Raw genomic sequence first — 15560 nt, 5'->3', positions numbered from 1 at the left:
ACCAATCCCCAATTAAATCATCCTAGGCAGGGCTTTGTCAAGCCAAGCCTTAAAAAACCTCTAAGGATGGAGATTCCAGCACCTCCCTAGATAACCCATTCCAGTGCTTCACCACCCACCTAGTGAAATAGTTTTTCCTAATATCCAATCTAGACCTCCCCCACTACAACTTGAGGCCATTGCTCCTTGTTCTGTCATCTACCACCACGGAGAACAGCCTAGCTCCACCCTCTTTGGTACCCCCCTTCAGGTAGTCGAAGGCTGCTATCAAATCCCCCCTCACTCTTCTCTTCTACAGACTATATAAGCCCAGTTCCCTCAGCCTCGCCTCGTAAGTCATGTGCCTCAGCCCCCTAATCATTTTCATTGCCCTCCGCTGGACTTTCTCCAATTTGTCCACATCCTTTTCTGTTGTGGGGGGCCTAAAACTGGACTCAATACTCCAGATATGGCCTCACTAGTGCTGAATAGAGGGAAATAATCACTTCCCTTGATCTGCTGGCAATGCTCCTACTAATGTCACACTGTATCAGCTAGTGGCATCAAACGCTTCAAAATTCTTTCAGATTTGGTTTTTAAAACAGCACTGCCAAGGTGCAAATTTTGTTAGTTTGTGTATCGTTTTAGAGATGTCTGCTGTACTTAAAATATATCTATGCTTTCTTTAAAGTTCCATTTACTGTTTTGTTTGGTTACTTGTTCTTTCGGGGGAGAGGGGAGAACCCTGTATCTGCAAATATCTCCAACAGGAAATTCAACCCACACTTTTAAATTTGATTCTAGACAGTGTGTCTAATTTAAATAAATTAACCCAAAGCATAAGATAATGTAAAACAATATATGTTGCTTTTTCATCATCCTTTTTCTGTAGGTGCTAGATTGCTTTTCATTAATATATTTACATGCCACAAGGCCATCATATATCTGGGCAAACTTTTTACATGATTTTGATTAAAGAACATTTAATTAAATGACATTTTCTTCCAAAATAGGAGGCAAAATTACAAAATACTCTCAAGCCCTAGTACTCAACTTTGGGGTTAGGTCCACAAGTTTCAATAGGTCATGAGAGATTGTCAGTGGGGATGCAACCAAAACTTCCATCTGTTCATTTGAAAGCTGCCCATTCCTCACTTTCCTCTGTTATTTTTCCCACACTGAGCTCATAGCCAGGGGAAGATGCTATTTAAGTATGATGTTCAGCTTCTTCTTTTTTTAAAGGGTATAATAAAATGCCTAGTCAATAGAGGAATGATTGATGGAACTTTTTAGGTGTATTACAAAAGCAATCTAAGAAGATTTTTCCATCTGTCTAAACTACACTTTCCAGTGGGCAACATTTCTCAATATGATATTCTCTGAGAGGAGAACAAAATGTTCTGCTACACTTTGGTACAAGAAAGGATTTCCCACTTGCCTAATTGCGGAACATCCTTGGTTCTGTGGCTTGGTTTAAAGTTAGGTATGGAAATGTTTGATCTGAATACCCCCAAAATGGTTTGTATCAAGAGCTAAAGTTACCATCTCAGGCTCCATCGATATTTTAATGCAGTATACTTTTAAATGTATTATTTCTTCCTCACAGTTAGGGTCTTGAGCATTCTTTCTTTCTCCCAGTTATGTCTAGATCCATCCAGAAATATCTGTACACAGGGCTGCAGATGCCCACAGTGACATACAGCCTTGTTCTGGTCCATCTGTTGGACAAAGACAAACATTGCTGGGGAAAAATGGATCCACATGCAGGAATTATGGAGCTGCTTAATAGGGAGAGATGTTGGAAATGAAGGTGCACCACAGCTCCCTCTTCTGGACTCCCAATGAGGCAACTGTATATCAAAATATTAGGAAAGGAGGCAACAGTATAAATGGATGAATCCTGCAGCTAAGGTTGCCAACTTTCTAACTGCAGAAAACTGAACTCCCTTACTCTGCCCCTTTCATGAGGCCCTGCCCCTCCCCCACCCCCTCTCTGAGGCCCCACCCCCTGCTCACTCCATCCCCCCTTCTTCCGTCGCTCACTCTCCCCCACCTCGCTCCACTCGCTCATTTTCACTAAGCAGGGGTTGGGGGTGGGGGAGGGCTCCGGCTGGAGGTGCGGGCTCTGGGATGGGCCAGGGATGAGGGGGTTGGGGTCAGGAGGGAGCTCTGGGCTGGGGGTTGGGGTGAGGAAGGAGGTGTGGGCTCCGGGAGGGAGTTTGGCTGTGGGAGGGGGTTCCGAGCTGGGGCAGGGGGTAGGAGCGCAAGAGAGGGTTCGGGGTGCGAGCTCCAGGCGTTGCTGAACTCAGGCTCTCTCTTGATTACTTGTCAAAGGAAAGACTCATCTGTGCACTGGACCCCTCCCCTCTCCTGGGCTGAGCTCTGTTTTGGAGCAGTCAGACAGGCAATCTTCTCCTTCAGGCAACACCACCCTTTTACAATATGTTTCCATTGCTCACCATGACAATTCTGTCTTAATTGTAGCGTTGTTGCCATGTCATTGGTCACTTAAGATCTGACCAAGATTTATTGAAGTCAATGAAAAGAAATACTGATTTCAGAGGGCTTTGGATCTGGCACTTAGATTGTAAGCTCTTTAGAAAGGGCATTCCTTTTTTTTTTATCATGTGTGTTTATAGCATCCAGCACAATCACTAGGGACTTGACAAATACATAATAATACCAGGGAAGAACTTGCCCTCCATGGCTCTGTGCATTCCCTCTGAAGCATCTGGCACCAGTCATTGTCAGAAGACAGGATGCATGGCTAGATGGACCATTGGTCTGAACCAGCATGGCCATTCTTATGGATGGATGGATGGATCTAGACTGTTCTCAGTGGTAGCAGATGACAGAACGAGGAGTAATGGTCTCAAGCTGCAGTGGGGGAGGTTTAGGTTGGATATTAGGAAAAACTTTTTCACTAGGAGGGTGGTGAAACACTGGAATGCGTTACCTAGGGAGGTGGTGGAATCTCCTTCCTTAGAAGTTTTTAAGGTCAGGCTTGACAAAGCCCTGGCTGGGATGATTTAGTTGGGGATGGCCCTGCTTTGAGCAGGGGGTTGGACTAGATGACTTCCTGAGGTCCCTTCCAACCCTGATATTCTATGATTCTTATGTTCCTCCAAGTAAATGCTTCTATGTTGTCTTTTCTTTAATAAAATAAATATCAGTACCAGTACCATGCACTCATGAGAAACCTTAAAGTAGTAAGCTAGCTATCTACAGTGATGTGGAAGGAAAAATCAGCAAGGAAATGAACTGAAGTCAGTAGAAGTTCTGTGTGCTGATAGCTTGCAGGTTTAAACCGCTAAGCTGTAAATTTACAACACACTTATAAACAGCTGGTGAAATTACTATTTTAAAAATCTGAAATATATTTTACAATATGTTTTATTTACTTGTTCTGTTAACTGCTTTACGTTTAGAAAATAATCATACAAAGGAATTGCTATACTGGATCAGAGCAATGGTCCCCCTGGTCTGGAGTCCTGTCTCTGAGAGTTTGTCAGATATGTCACAGAAAGGTGAAGAATTTCATAAAAACTTCCCCACAGGGAAATTTTTTTCCCTAGCCCTCACCATTTAATAGTTAGGCACTGCCTGCTGTATTGGTGACATGTTACAAGCAAAGCTTCTTCACATGTCTGTTGTCCCACATGTTCCCTCGCCCTCCAAGAAGTTACTTTTTATTTTTCACTAGACAAGACTTCATTCCACTGCCCACCTCTACTGTCCTTCTGGTTTTCCTTGGTAACTGTGGGAACTTCAGAGCCCCTGTAAGGGAAACAGTTTATTATTACAGCAGAAAACACTGATGTCTACTGGGAGTTCTAATGCACTATAGTTCTACTCTGCTTAAGTCACCGCACAGAAAGTAGCAAGGGAGTTGGGAACTTAAAAGGGAGAGAAAATGTAATGTGAAATCTTTAGTGTAGTTCTGAGGACTGTAGGTATTTGGGATAATGAGGAATTATTGGCGAGTGTATTAGTTATAGAAGAAAAATGGCCTTAAATTAGTCAAAGCCTCTGTTCACCTACTGCACTATCTCAGTATATTCTCAATGTCTATTTTTGTTTCTTTTTTTTTCTTTTTTTAGTGCAAGATTACTTGGCAATAGCACAACACATCAGTTGAAAATTTTTAAAGCTTTTAAACCTCTGAAAAGGCATCTAGTGTATATTTTGGGCATGTATTTCAGCAGATTTCTTTGATGCATCCTTTTCTCAGCTGGAGAACATGGGAAGTTTAGTTTAATATATAATGCAATTTCATCATCCTCACAATAAATCTATAACATTAATCAAACTATAAAAGGCAATTGCATCATTTAGACATGTGAATGTGATCTTGAAGTCCCTTAATTCTAGTAACTGGAGTCCCCATACTCCTGAAATCTATCTCACAGGAGGGAGAACACTAGTATTGACTACTCATTACCTATTCCTGAATATTCAGATACATACATACAACAGTAGAAGGCACTTTAATATTGTTGAACAGAAATAATGATTCCATTCCCTTTTTCTGCAAACCAAACTGATTATTTGTGCCAGGATACTAAAGAAATGCCCATTTTTAATGTTTGTAAAGCAATAATTATTGGCTTTATGCAAGTATTTATTGGGCTTCCATACATCTTGTAATGCTAATTGCTCACTATATCTTCCAGATGTTGCTTTTTCATTTGTTTTCTTGCAAAAGGGTTGTTTATTGGTTACTACTTGATCTGTTTGTGTTCTGAGTCAGTAGAGACCAGGGTCATCTTGGAATGGCTTTTGTCTCACCCTGCCCTGCTCAACAGCGGCAAAGGTGCATGGATTAGTTACTGTTGAAGGCTTTCACCCATATTTATTTCTGAGGGGTAAAGGAAGGCTGGTCCTGTGATTATAGGAAGGGCCTGGGACTCAGGAGATCCAGGTTCATATCCCAGGGTTGCTGCAGGATTCCTGTGTTGTTGGAATTATTAATAACTAAGGCTACGTTTTGGTCACAGGTATTTTTAGTAAAAGTCATGGACAGGTCACGGGCAATAAACAAAAATTCACAGCTTGTGACCTGTCCATGACTTTTACTATAAACCCCTGACTAAAACTTGAGGGGGGGTTGGCCCTGGGGGCACTGCAGGTGCTAGGGGGTGGCCCTGGGGGCACCATGGGTGCTGTGGGGAGGAGTTGGCAGGGCTGGGGCAGACTCCATACCCAGCTTCTGGGAAACGGTGACCTCCAGCTCCTAGCTCCATATGCTGCCTCCGCTCTGCCCCAAGCCCTGGTTCTGCAGCTCCCATTGGTTTGGACCTGCAGCCAATGGGAGCTGCAGGGGCGGTGCCTGCAGGCAGGTGCAGCACATGGAGCTAGGAGCTGACCATTTGGGCAAGCAATCCCATCATGCTGAGCACCAAGGCAGGGTGGGTGTGCCCATGCAAATGAGATCAGCTCCTGAAGTTCTTTTCCACAGCTCACCACTAGAGGTCAAGAGAGAGCTCATCCAGACTCTGCTTACATACAAAATCAAGTATTCAAAAATAAGCATTCAGTGATTATGTTTGTTACTGAACATTGGCTGTGCAAGATATGTAATTGGGTACAGAAGGACCATCTATTGCTAGCAGACATCCCTTAGTTCTGAAAGTGTACTGATATGTATGAGAGAGGAGAGGGAAGGCATTGTGGGGGCATTTGATTAATGTAATTTTAATTGGACTTTCCTGCCTCATTGATTTGATTTTGCTCCATCAAGCTCAAGCTGCTTAAATACAGAAGTAGCCAATGCACCTACTATGACTGGCAAATACACTGTTTGCAAATTACAAGAATTGTCATCATGTGTATGAACAAATAATTATTACACAAATGCTTTTAACTTCTACAAAAATGAAAGCAGACAAGTGAAACCCAATGCTCAGTAATAAAAGCTCATCTTTGCATGCTTGTTTAGGATACTTGATTTTGTATGGCTCATTTTGTACTGCAATTTTCACTTTGATTTATTCTTAAATTAAAGTTTGTATAATATTCTGCCAGTGGTTTTCCAAGTTGGAATTTCAATGCACTGTACTATATTTCTCATGTGATGCCCTCTGGTCATGTAAACATTGTGTGATGCACTATTTGGTTTGAGTAACAAAACTGAAAAACAACTATCCAGTGTATCAATAAGGCCTGGAAGGGAAACAAAACTACAATAAAACTAGCTTATATTACTATTCATAACTTTGCAAAGATTCCAGAATGTTTAAGAATACCATTATATATGTAGGTTTCAGAGTAACAGCCGTGTTAGTCTGTATTCGCAAAAAGAAAAGGAGTACTTGTGGCACCTTAGAGACTAACCAATTTATTTGAGCATAAGCTTTCGTGAGCTACAGCTCACTTCATCGGATGCATACTGTGGAAAATACAGAACATGAAAAAATGGGTGTTTATCACTACAAAAGGTTTTCTCTCCCCCCACCCTACTCTCCTGCTGGTAATAGTTTATCTAAAGTGATCACTCTCCTTACAATGCTTTAGATAAGCTATTACCAGCAGGAGAGTAGGGTGGGGGGAGAGAAAACCTTTTGTAGTGATAAACACCCATTTTTTCATGATCTGTGTGTATAAAAACATCTTCTGTATTTTCCACAGTATGCATCCGATGAAGTGAGCTGTAGCTCACGAAAGCTTATGCTCAAATAAATTGGTTAGTCTCTAAGGTGCCACAAGTACTCCTTTTCTTTTTATGATATATACAGTAAATATAGAATTTAATTCTAAAAGAACATTGAAAGCTTAGAATGCTTAATAAAACAAATTAAATGTACTTAACTGTAGAAGTAATCATCTTGGTAATTTAGTCCTGATAGCTTTATTTTTAGCAAATATCAGTGAAATCTGGCAGATGTGACATTCTTATAGAATAATTTCATAACCATGCTATGAGTTGGAACTTATTTTCACATATAATTCATCATATGCATATCTGCTAGGGCTGTCAATTAACTGCAGTGAACTCACTCAATTAACTCTAAAAATTAATCATGATTAAAAAAATTAATTGTGATTAATAACAGTTTTAATCACACTATTAATAATAGAATACCAATTGAAATGTATTATAAATATTTTGAATGTCTTTCTGCACTCAAATATATTGATTTCATTTACAACACAGAATACAAAGTGTACAGTGCTCATTTTATATTTGCACTGTAAAAAAGATAAACAAAAGAAATAGTCGGTTTCAGAGTAGTAGCCGTGTTAGTCTATATTCGCAAAAAGAAAAGGAGTACTAGTGGCACCTTAGAGACTCACCAATTTATCTAAGCATAAGCTTTCGTGAGCTACAGCTCACTTCAAAAGAAACAGTATTTTTCAATTCACCTCATACAAGTACTGTAGTGCAATCTCTTTAACGTGAAAGTGCAACTTACAGATGTAGACTTTTTTTGTTACATAACAGCACTCAAAAATAAAACAATGAAAAATTTCAGTGCTTACAAGTCCATTCAGTCCTACTTCTTGTTCAGCCAATCGCTAAGGCAAACATGTTTGTTTACATTTATGGGAGATAATGCTGCCTGCTTCTTATGTACAATGTCACCTGAAACTGAGAACAGGTATATGCATGGCACTTTTGTACCCAGCATTGCAAGGTATTTATGTGCCAGATATCCTAAACATTCATATGCCCCTTCATGCTTCAGCCACCATTCCTGAGGACATGCTTCCATGCTGATGACGCTTGTTAAAAAAAAAAAAGGTGTTAATTAAATTATTACTGAACTCTGAGGGGGAGAATTGTATGTCTTGTGCTCTGTGTTTTACCTGCATTGTGCCATATATTTCATGTTATAGCAGTCTCTGATTCTACCACCTAGGGAGGTGGTAGAATCTCCTTCCTTAGAGGTTTTTAAGGTCAGGCTTGACAAAGCCCTGGCTGGGATGATTTAACTGGGAATTGGTCCTGCTTCGAGCAGGGGGTTGGACTAGATGACCTTCTGGGGTCCCTTCCAACCCTTATATTCTATGATTCTATGATTCTATGTTGTTTGTTTTAAGAATACTTTTTCACTACAAATTTGACAAAACGCAAAGGAGGTACTAATGTGAGATTTCTAAAGATAGCTACAGCTCTTGACCCAAGATTTAAGAATCTCAGGTGCCTTCCAAAATCTGAGAGGGACAAGATGTGGAGCATGCTTTCAGAAATCTTAAAAGAGCAACACTCCAATGCGGAAACTACAGAACCTGAATCTCTTTTTTGGTGGGTCAACCTTCTGCTGGTGGCATTTGACTCAGATGATGAAAATGAACATGCATAGGTCTGTACTGCTTTGGATCGTTATCAAACAGAACCTGTCAACAGCATGGACATGGACGCATGTCCTCTGGAATGGTGGTCGAAGCATGAAGGGAGATATGAATGTTTAGTGCATCTCACATGTAAATATCTTGCATCACTGGATACAACAGTGCCATGTGAACACCTGTTCTCACTTTCAGGTGACATTATAAACGAGAAGCAGGCACATGGGCAGTGGGTATAATAGGCCAGGGGAGGCTGCCGCAGCTGCTGGATGCCCAATTGCAGGTTTGGCAGGGGAAATTTTGGCTTTATTACGTCCCATGCAGGTTCTGGGGTGCCTGAGGAGATAATATGTGCTATTCAGCTTCCTGGGTTCATCTGTAACCTCCCTGGGCTCTAAAGAATTTACTAATGCCTCCTCAGCTACCCCAGCACCTCCATGGGGCATATCAAAAGGTTCTTTTTTGAGAAGAGATGCTGCAGCTTTTCCAAGATGGCTTGGGGTCTGGGAAGGGGAGGGGAGGCATGCCGTGGCTGCAGCTAGCCCAGGGCTCCTGTGGGCGGAGGGCAGGGGTTTGTTGCTCTGGCTGCGGGGTGGGGTATCTTGGGGCTCTGGTTACAGGGGGCAGGAGGAAAGGGAAGAGCTGGGGGATAGCCTCCCTGAGGGGGGGGCTCCACCCGCCACTCATGAACAGGCAGCATTATATCCCACAAATGTAAACAAATTTGTTTGTCTGAGAGATTGGCTGAACAAGAAGTAGGACTGGGTGGACTTGTAAGTGCTGAAGTTCTACATTGTTTTATTTTTCAGTGCATTTGTTCTTTTTTACATAATTCTACGTTTGTAAATTCAACTTTCATGATAGAAATTGCACTAAGTATTTGTATTATGTGAATTGAAATACTATTTCTTTTGATTCTTTTTTACACTGCAAGTATTTGTAATCAAAAATAAATTTAAAGTGAGCACTATACACTTTGTAGTCTGTGTTGTCATTGAAATCAATATATTTGAAAATGTAGAAATAATCCAAAAATATTTAAATAAATGGTATTCTATTATTATTTAACAACGTGATTAATCACATAATTAATCATGATTAATTTTTTTAATAACTTGACAGCCCTAATATCTGCAAAAATTAAATTTAAGAATTGTGTCTACACAATACTATATATGCATGAGTAGGTATGTAACTGTACAACATAAGTGTTCCTATATTGCTTCTTTATAGGCTTTCTTACTTTATGAAGCAGCTACCATACCAAAAACATGCTCAGATCTCCAGTAGCTAACTTTCTCTCTACAATTGGAACTGAATTTGTATGTTAGTTTATCTGAGTTTCTACTCCAGCAGCACTACCTACAGGGAGCCCCTACCACTTCCCCACCACTGTCCATGGGCACCTGCAAGGGGGGAGTCTCATGCAACAGGGATGAGGATTTTGTGGATGAGGAAGATGAGGAGGAGGAGGTTGAGGATAGCGCACAGCAGACAAGTGGAGAATCCCTTCTCCCCGGCAGCCAGGAACTGTTCATCACCCTGGAGCCAATATCCTCCCAACCCTCCCAAGGTGTACTGCCGGACCATGAAGCCAGAGAAGGCATCTCTGGTGAGTGTACCTTTGTAAATATAATACAGGGTTTAAAAGCAAGCATGTTTAATGATTAATTTGCCCTGAAGACTTGAGATGCATTTGTGGCCAGTATAGCTACTGGAAAAGTCTGTTAATGTGTCTGGGGATGGAGCGGAAATTCTCCAGGGACATCTCCATGAAGCTCTCTCTGTGTTAGCCTCAGGAGAGTGATATCACTCATGGTCACCTGGTTGAATTACGGGAAATTTGTTTAAGGGGACATTCAGAGGTGCCCGTTCCTGCTGGGCTGTTTGCCTTTGGCTGAAAATAAATCATCCCCACTGTTAGCCATGCAGTGGGTGGAGGTCTGTTCATGCTGAGCTGTTCACGTTTGGCTGACAGGGATCTTCCCTGGTACTAGCCACGCTGGGGGCGAGAGGGCTGAAGCGATCAACCCAGAGAATTGGGTTGTGCTGCGCATTCACCCTAAAACCGCAGGCCCTCCTTTTAAATGGCCAACCCAACAGGCTTTGCTTAGTATGGAAAAGGAGGGTGCTGCTGTTTGAAACCGTTCCCCCATGTTATGAAGGTTGAAGAAGCCGAAACCCTTTGCCTTACCATGGCTGCCTGCAAGCCGAATTCTGTTGCCCAGCTGAGCGTGTGTGATGTCTCACACCAAACCGGCAGGCACTCAATATAAGAGGCAAAATGCGACCTTGTACCAAAAGCACATGTGCTATGTAATGTGAATCGCTTGATTCAGTGTGAAATAGTCTTCGCTTTGTTCTCTAAAATGTATCTTTTTAAATACTACTCTCCCTTTTTTTCCTCCCACAGCTGAAAATGTTTCTACGCTCTCCCTATCATCTCCGTCCCAGAGGCTAGTGCAGATTAGAAGGTAAAAAAAAGGTACTCACAATGAAATGTTCTCAGAGCTCATGCAGTCCTCCCACACTGAAAGAGCTCAGCAGAATGCGTGGAGGCAAACAATGGCAGAGTCCAGGAAAGTGTTAAATGAATGCGATGAGAGGAGGCAGGATGCAATGTTGAGGCTAATAGGGGAGCAAAGTGACATGCTCAGGCACCTGGTGGAGCTGCAGGAAAGGCAGCAGGAGCACAGACCACTGCTGCAGCCCCTGTATAACCAGTTGCCCTCCTCTCCAAGTTCCATATCCTCCTCACCCAGATGCCCAAGAACAAGGGGGGAGGCTATGGGCACCCAGCCACTCTACCCCAGAGGATTGCCCAAGCAACAGAAGGCTGGCATTCAATAAATTTTGAACTGTAGTGTGGCTTTGTTCTTCCTGCCTCCCCTCATCCACCACCCCACCTGGTGCTTCCCTCCTCACCCACCCCTCCCAGGCTACCGTGCGAGTTTTCCCCCTATTTGTGTGATGAATTAATAAAGAATGCATGATTTTGAAACAATAATGACTCTATTGCCTCTGAAAGCGTGATTGAAGGGGGGAGGACGGTTGGCTTACAGGGAAGTAGAGTCAACCAAGGGGGCTGGTTTTCATCAAGGAGAAACAAACAGAACTGTCACACTGTAGCCTGGCCAGTCATGAAACTGGTTTTCAAAGTTTCTCTGATGCTCAGGGCATCCAGCTGTGCTCTTCTAATCGCCCTGGTGTCTGGCTGTGCGTAATGGGCCACCAGGTGATTTGCCTCAACCTCCCACCCTGCCATCTCCCCCTTACTCTCACAGATATTGTGGAGCACACAGTAAGCAGCAATAACAATGGGAATATTGGTTTCACTGAGGTCTAATCTAGTCAGTAAACTGCGCCAGCGAGCTTTTAAACGTCCAAATGCACATTCTACCATCATTCTTCACTTGCTCAGCCTATAGTTGAACTGCTCTGTACTACTGTCCAGGGTGCCTGTGTATGGCTTCATGAGCCATGGCATTTAGGGGGAGGCTGGGTCCCCAAGGATAACTATAGGCATTTCAACATCGCCAATGGTAATTTTCTGGTCTGGGAAGTAAGTTCCTTCCAGCAGCTGTTCAAACAGACCAGAGTTCCTGAAGATGTGAGTGTCATGCACCTTTCCCGGCCATCCCACGTTGATGTCGGTGAAATGTCCCTTGTGATCCACCAGTGCTTGCAGCATCATTGAAAGGTACCTCTTGAGGTTTACATACTGGCTGCCAAGGTGGTCCAGTCTCAAGATAGGGATATGGGTTCCGTCTATCGCCTCACCACAATTAGGGAACCCCATTGCAGCAAAGCCATCCACTATGACCTGCACATTTCCCAGAGTCACTACCCTTGATAGCAGCAGCTCAGTGATTGCATTGGCTACTTGGATCACAGCAGCCCCCACAGTAGATTTACCCACTCCAAATTGATTCCCGACTGATCGGTAGCTGTCTGGCATTGCAAGCTTCCACAGGGCTATCACCACTCGCTTGTGACCTGTGAGGGCTGCTCTCATCTTGGCATTCTTGCACTTCAGGTTAGCGGAAAGCAAGTCACAAAGTTCCATGAAAGTGCCCTTACGCATGCGAAAGTTTCGCAGCCACTGGGAATCGTCCCAGACCAGCAACACTATGCAGTCCCACCAGTCTGTGCTTGTTTCCCATGCCCAGAATCAGCGTTCCATGGCAGGAACCTGCCCCATTACCACCATGATGTCCAAATTGCCAGGGCCCGTGCTTTGAGGGAAGTGTGTGTCCATGTCCTCATCGCTATTGTGAGCACGCTGTCGTCGCCTCCTCGCCTGCTTTTGCAGGTTCTGCACATACTGCAGGATAATGTGCGAGGTGTTTACAATGCTCACAATAGCGGCAGTGAGCTGAGCAGGCTCCATGCTTGCTGTGATATGTTGTCTGCAGGAGAGCAGAGTTGCAGTGGATGACGACGGATGCCACGAGAATAGATATTTATACAGAACGACGAGAGGACCTGTGGGGTGGATTCATTGCACCAGGGGAGCAGAATTGCAATGGAAGCAGTGCATGATAATGACAGTTAATAGTCCTACTGCACTGTCTGCTGACCGCAGTATGGTGTCTTCCCAGAAAAAAGGCACGAAATGATTGTCTGCCGTTGCTTTCACGGAGGAAGGGACGACTGACAATATGTACCCAAAACCACTCGCAACAATTTTTTTGCCCCATCAGGCATTGGGAGCTCAACCCAGAATTCCAATGGGCAGTGGAGACTGAGGAAACTGTGGGATAGCTACCCACAGTGCAACGCTCCAAAAGTCGACGCTAGCCATGGTACTATGGATGCACTCCGCTGACTTAATGAGCTTAGTGGGGACACACACAATCAACTGTATAAAATCACTTCCTAAAAATCGACTTCTATAAATTCGACCTAATTTCGTAGTGTAGACATACCCTTAGAGACAAACAAATTTATTTGGGCATTAGCTTTCGTGGGCTAGAACCCGCTTCATCAGATGTACAAAGTAAAAGATACAGAAGCAGGTATAAATACAAGAAAGGATGTTGGTTGCTTTACCAAGTCTAATGAGATAACTCAATTAACAGCAGGATACCAAGGGAGGAGAAATAACTTTTGAAGTGGTAAGAGAGTGGCCCATTACAGACAGTTGACAAGAAGGTGTGCGTAACAGTTGGGAGAAATTAGTATTGGGGAAACTAAGTTTAGGTTTTGTAATGACCCAAAGTGGCAATTCTGCAACAAAAAAACTTCAAAAACAGACTCCAACATGAAGCTGCAGAACTGGAATTAATTTGCAAACTAGATACCATCAGATTAGGCCTGAATAAAGACTGGAAGTGGTTGGGTCATTACTAAACCTAAACTTTATTTCCCCAATACTAATTTCTCCCTACTGTTACTCACACCTTCTTGTCTACTTCATACATCTGATTAAGTGGGTTCTAGCCCACAAAAGCTTATCCCAAATAAATTTGTTAGTCTCTAAGGTGCCACAAGGACTCTTCAGTTTTTTTGCTGATACAGACTAAGACGGCTGCCACTGAAACCTGTAGTCAAAAGAGTCCCCAGTTCAGCTCAGTGAGGGTGGCTAAGGCCATTTGAAGTCAATGGGGTTTGAATTAGTACTGTGGTTCTCAAGCACGTGGCAGACACACAAACTCTTTATTTTTTAAAAAAGTAAAAATACCAGCATGCCTTTAACCAGAGTATTTTATAAAGCTATGTATTTTATTTAAAAAGCAAGGCATTTATTTCCATTAACTTTTACAAATATTTCAGCTTTTGTTGTAAAGCAGATCTCTTTTCTCAAAACCCCAGCCCCTCAAAACACTTGATTATTTAAAAGTCATACAAGCTTTGAGGATGCCATGGGGTCTCTGCAAACACTTCTATTTAAATCCAGGACAGGTCCTGACAACAAGATGGGCTACCCCCAAATGCTGTTTTATGTAAACCCCATGCAGACCAACAGACAGACACAAAGCTCTGTTACTGTTTAATAGCATTCACCCTTTCCCCAGGTATCCCATTTTTCCTCCAGCATTGATCCATGTAAATGTTCTACATGCACAGTATCATTTAATTTTACTCTTTTCACTGCATACAAACTTTTAGGTCACGTGTACACTAGCGGTACTGTACATTATGGTGCTGTAGCGATGCTGACATAACTCAGCCTACAGTGTCAGAAGGGGTTTTTCCATCAGTGTAGGACCATCACCTGCCTGAAAATGGTAGCTAGGTCAATGGAAGCATTCTTCCTTCGACCTAGCTGCGTTTACATTGGGGGTTAGTTTGGCATAGCTACCATGCTCAGGAATGTGGATTTTTCACAGCCCGGAGTGCTAGACCTGTGTCAACCTAAATTTTAAGTGTAGTGCAGGCTTAGTGTTTGAGGTAGGTTGTCCACAGATTGTACATGGTTGTAGAATACTACTGATGAATGTGCTGGACTATGACCTGTCCCAACCGTGTTCACATAATACACCCTCCTCAGACCACTGATCCATAAAAATCACACTTCACACAGAGTCATTATTAATTTGTAAATATATATTTGTAAATATGTAAATATTTGTAAATATTTGTAAAAGCTACCAGCTTTTATTATATTTTACATTACCAGTAGAGCTGGTTGGGAATTTTCCATCACCCTGATTTTTTTGATGAAATATGGAATTTCTGGAAAACTGAAATTTTCCTTGGGAAAACTGAAACAAAATATTTTGGACTGATGACCTGACTCAAACATACCATTTGCTGAAATACAGTTTCTCCTCCAACTGAGTTGCATGGTGCCTGGAAGATGTGGTCCAACCCAGAAGCCCAGCTCATAGGAGAGAATGGGGCATGAGATGCCCAAACTACAGCTCCCATAAGGCGATGCAGCCCCACAGCAAAATGCAGTTAAATGTTGGACTGACTAGAAGGAAAATATTTCAGCTCAGTTCAACAAAACAAAATGAAACATCTTTTATTCAGGAATATAGAATTGTTTCATTTGGACCAAAAGTGCCAAAACAAAATGTTTCACTAAATTTTTTGGAACATTTCGTTCATTCCAAAAATTTTTGATATTTCAACTTTTTGTCCTGACTTGGGACAAAAACAAATGATGAAATATGGGAATTTTCCATGGGATAGAAATTCTGGTTTCTGCACAGATCTACTAATATTTTGTCAACTCATCATCCTCTTACTAAATCCTTTTAGATATCTGACAAGCAATACTTTTCTGAAGCAAGGTTTTGTAATTTCTTGTGCAGAGCATAGGGTCCACACACAACATTAAGTAT

The 15560-nt window shown here is 42.4% G+C and overlaps 1 long non-coding RNA gene across 1 annotated transcript; it reads left to right on the top strand.

Moving 5' to 3' along the window:
- The first annotated feature begins 9637 nt into the window (after positions 1–9637).
- Positions 9638–11275, top strand: LOC142071399 (uncharacterized). The gene is made up of 2 exons (XR_012667431.1): positions 9638–9880; positions 10682–11275. It is a non-coding gene; the product is annotated as an uncharacterized LOC142071399 (long non-coding RNA).
- Positions 11276–15560: the final 4285 nt, after the last annotated feature.

The sequence above is a fragment of the Caretta caretta genome, chromosome 3 (assembly GCF_965140235.1).
Source record: "Caretta caretta isolate rCarCar2 chromosome 3, rCarCar1.hap1, whole genome shotgun sequence".
NCBI classification, from domain to species: domain Eukaryota; kingdom Metazoa; phylum Chordata; order Testudines; family Cheloniidae; genus Caretta; species Caretta caretta.
Note: the sequence above shows the minus strand (reverse complement) of the source record. Positions and strands in the feature narration are given on the sequence as shown.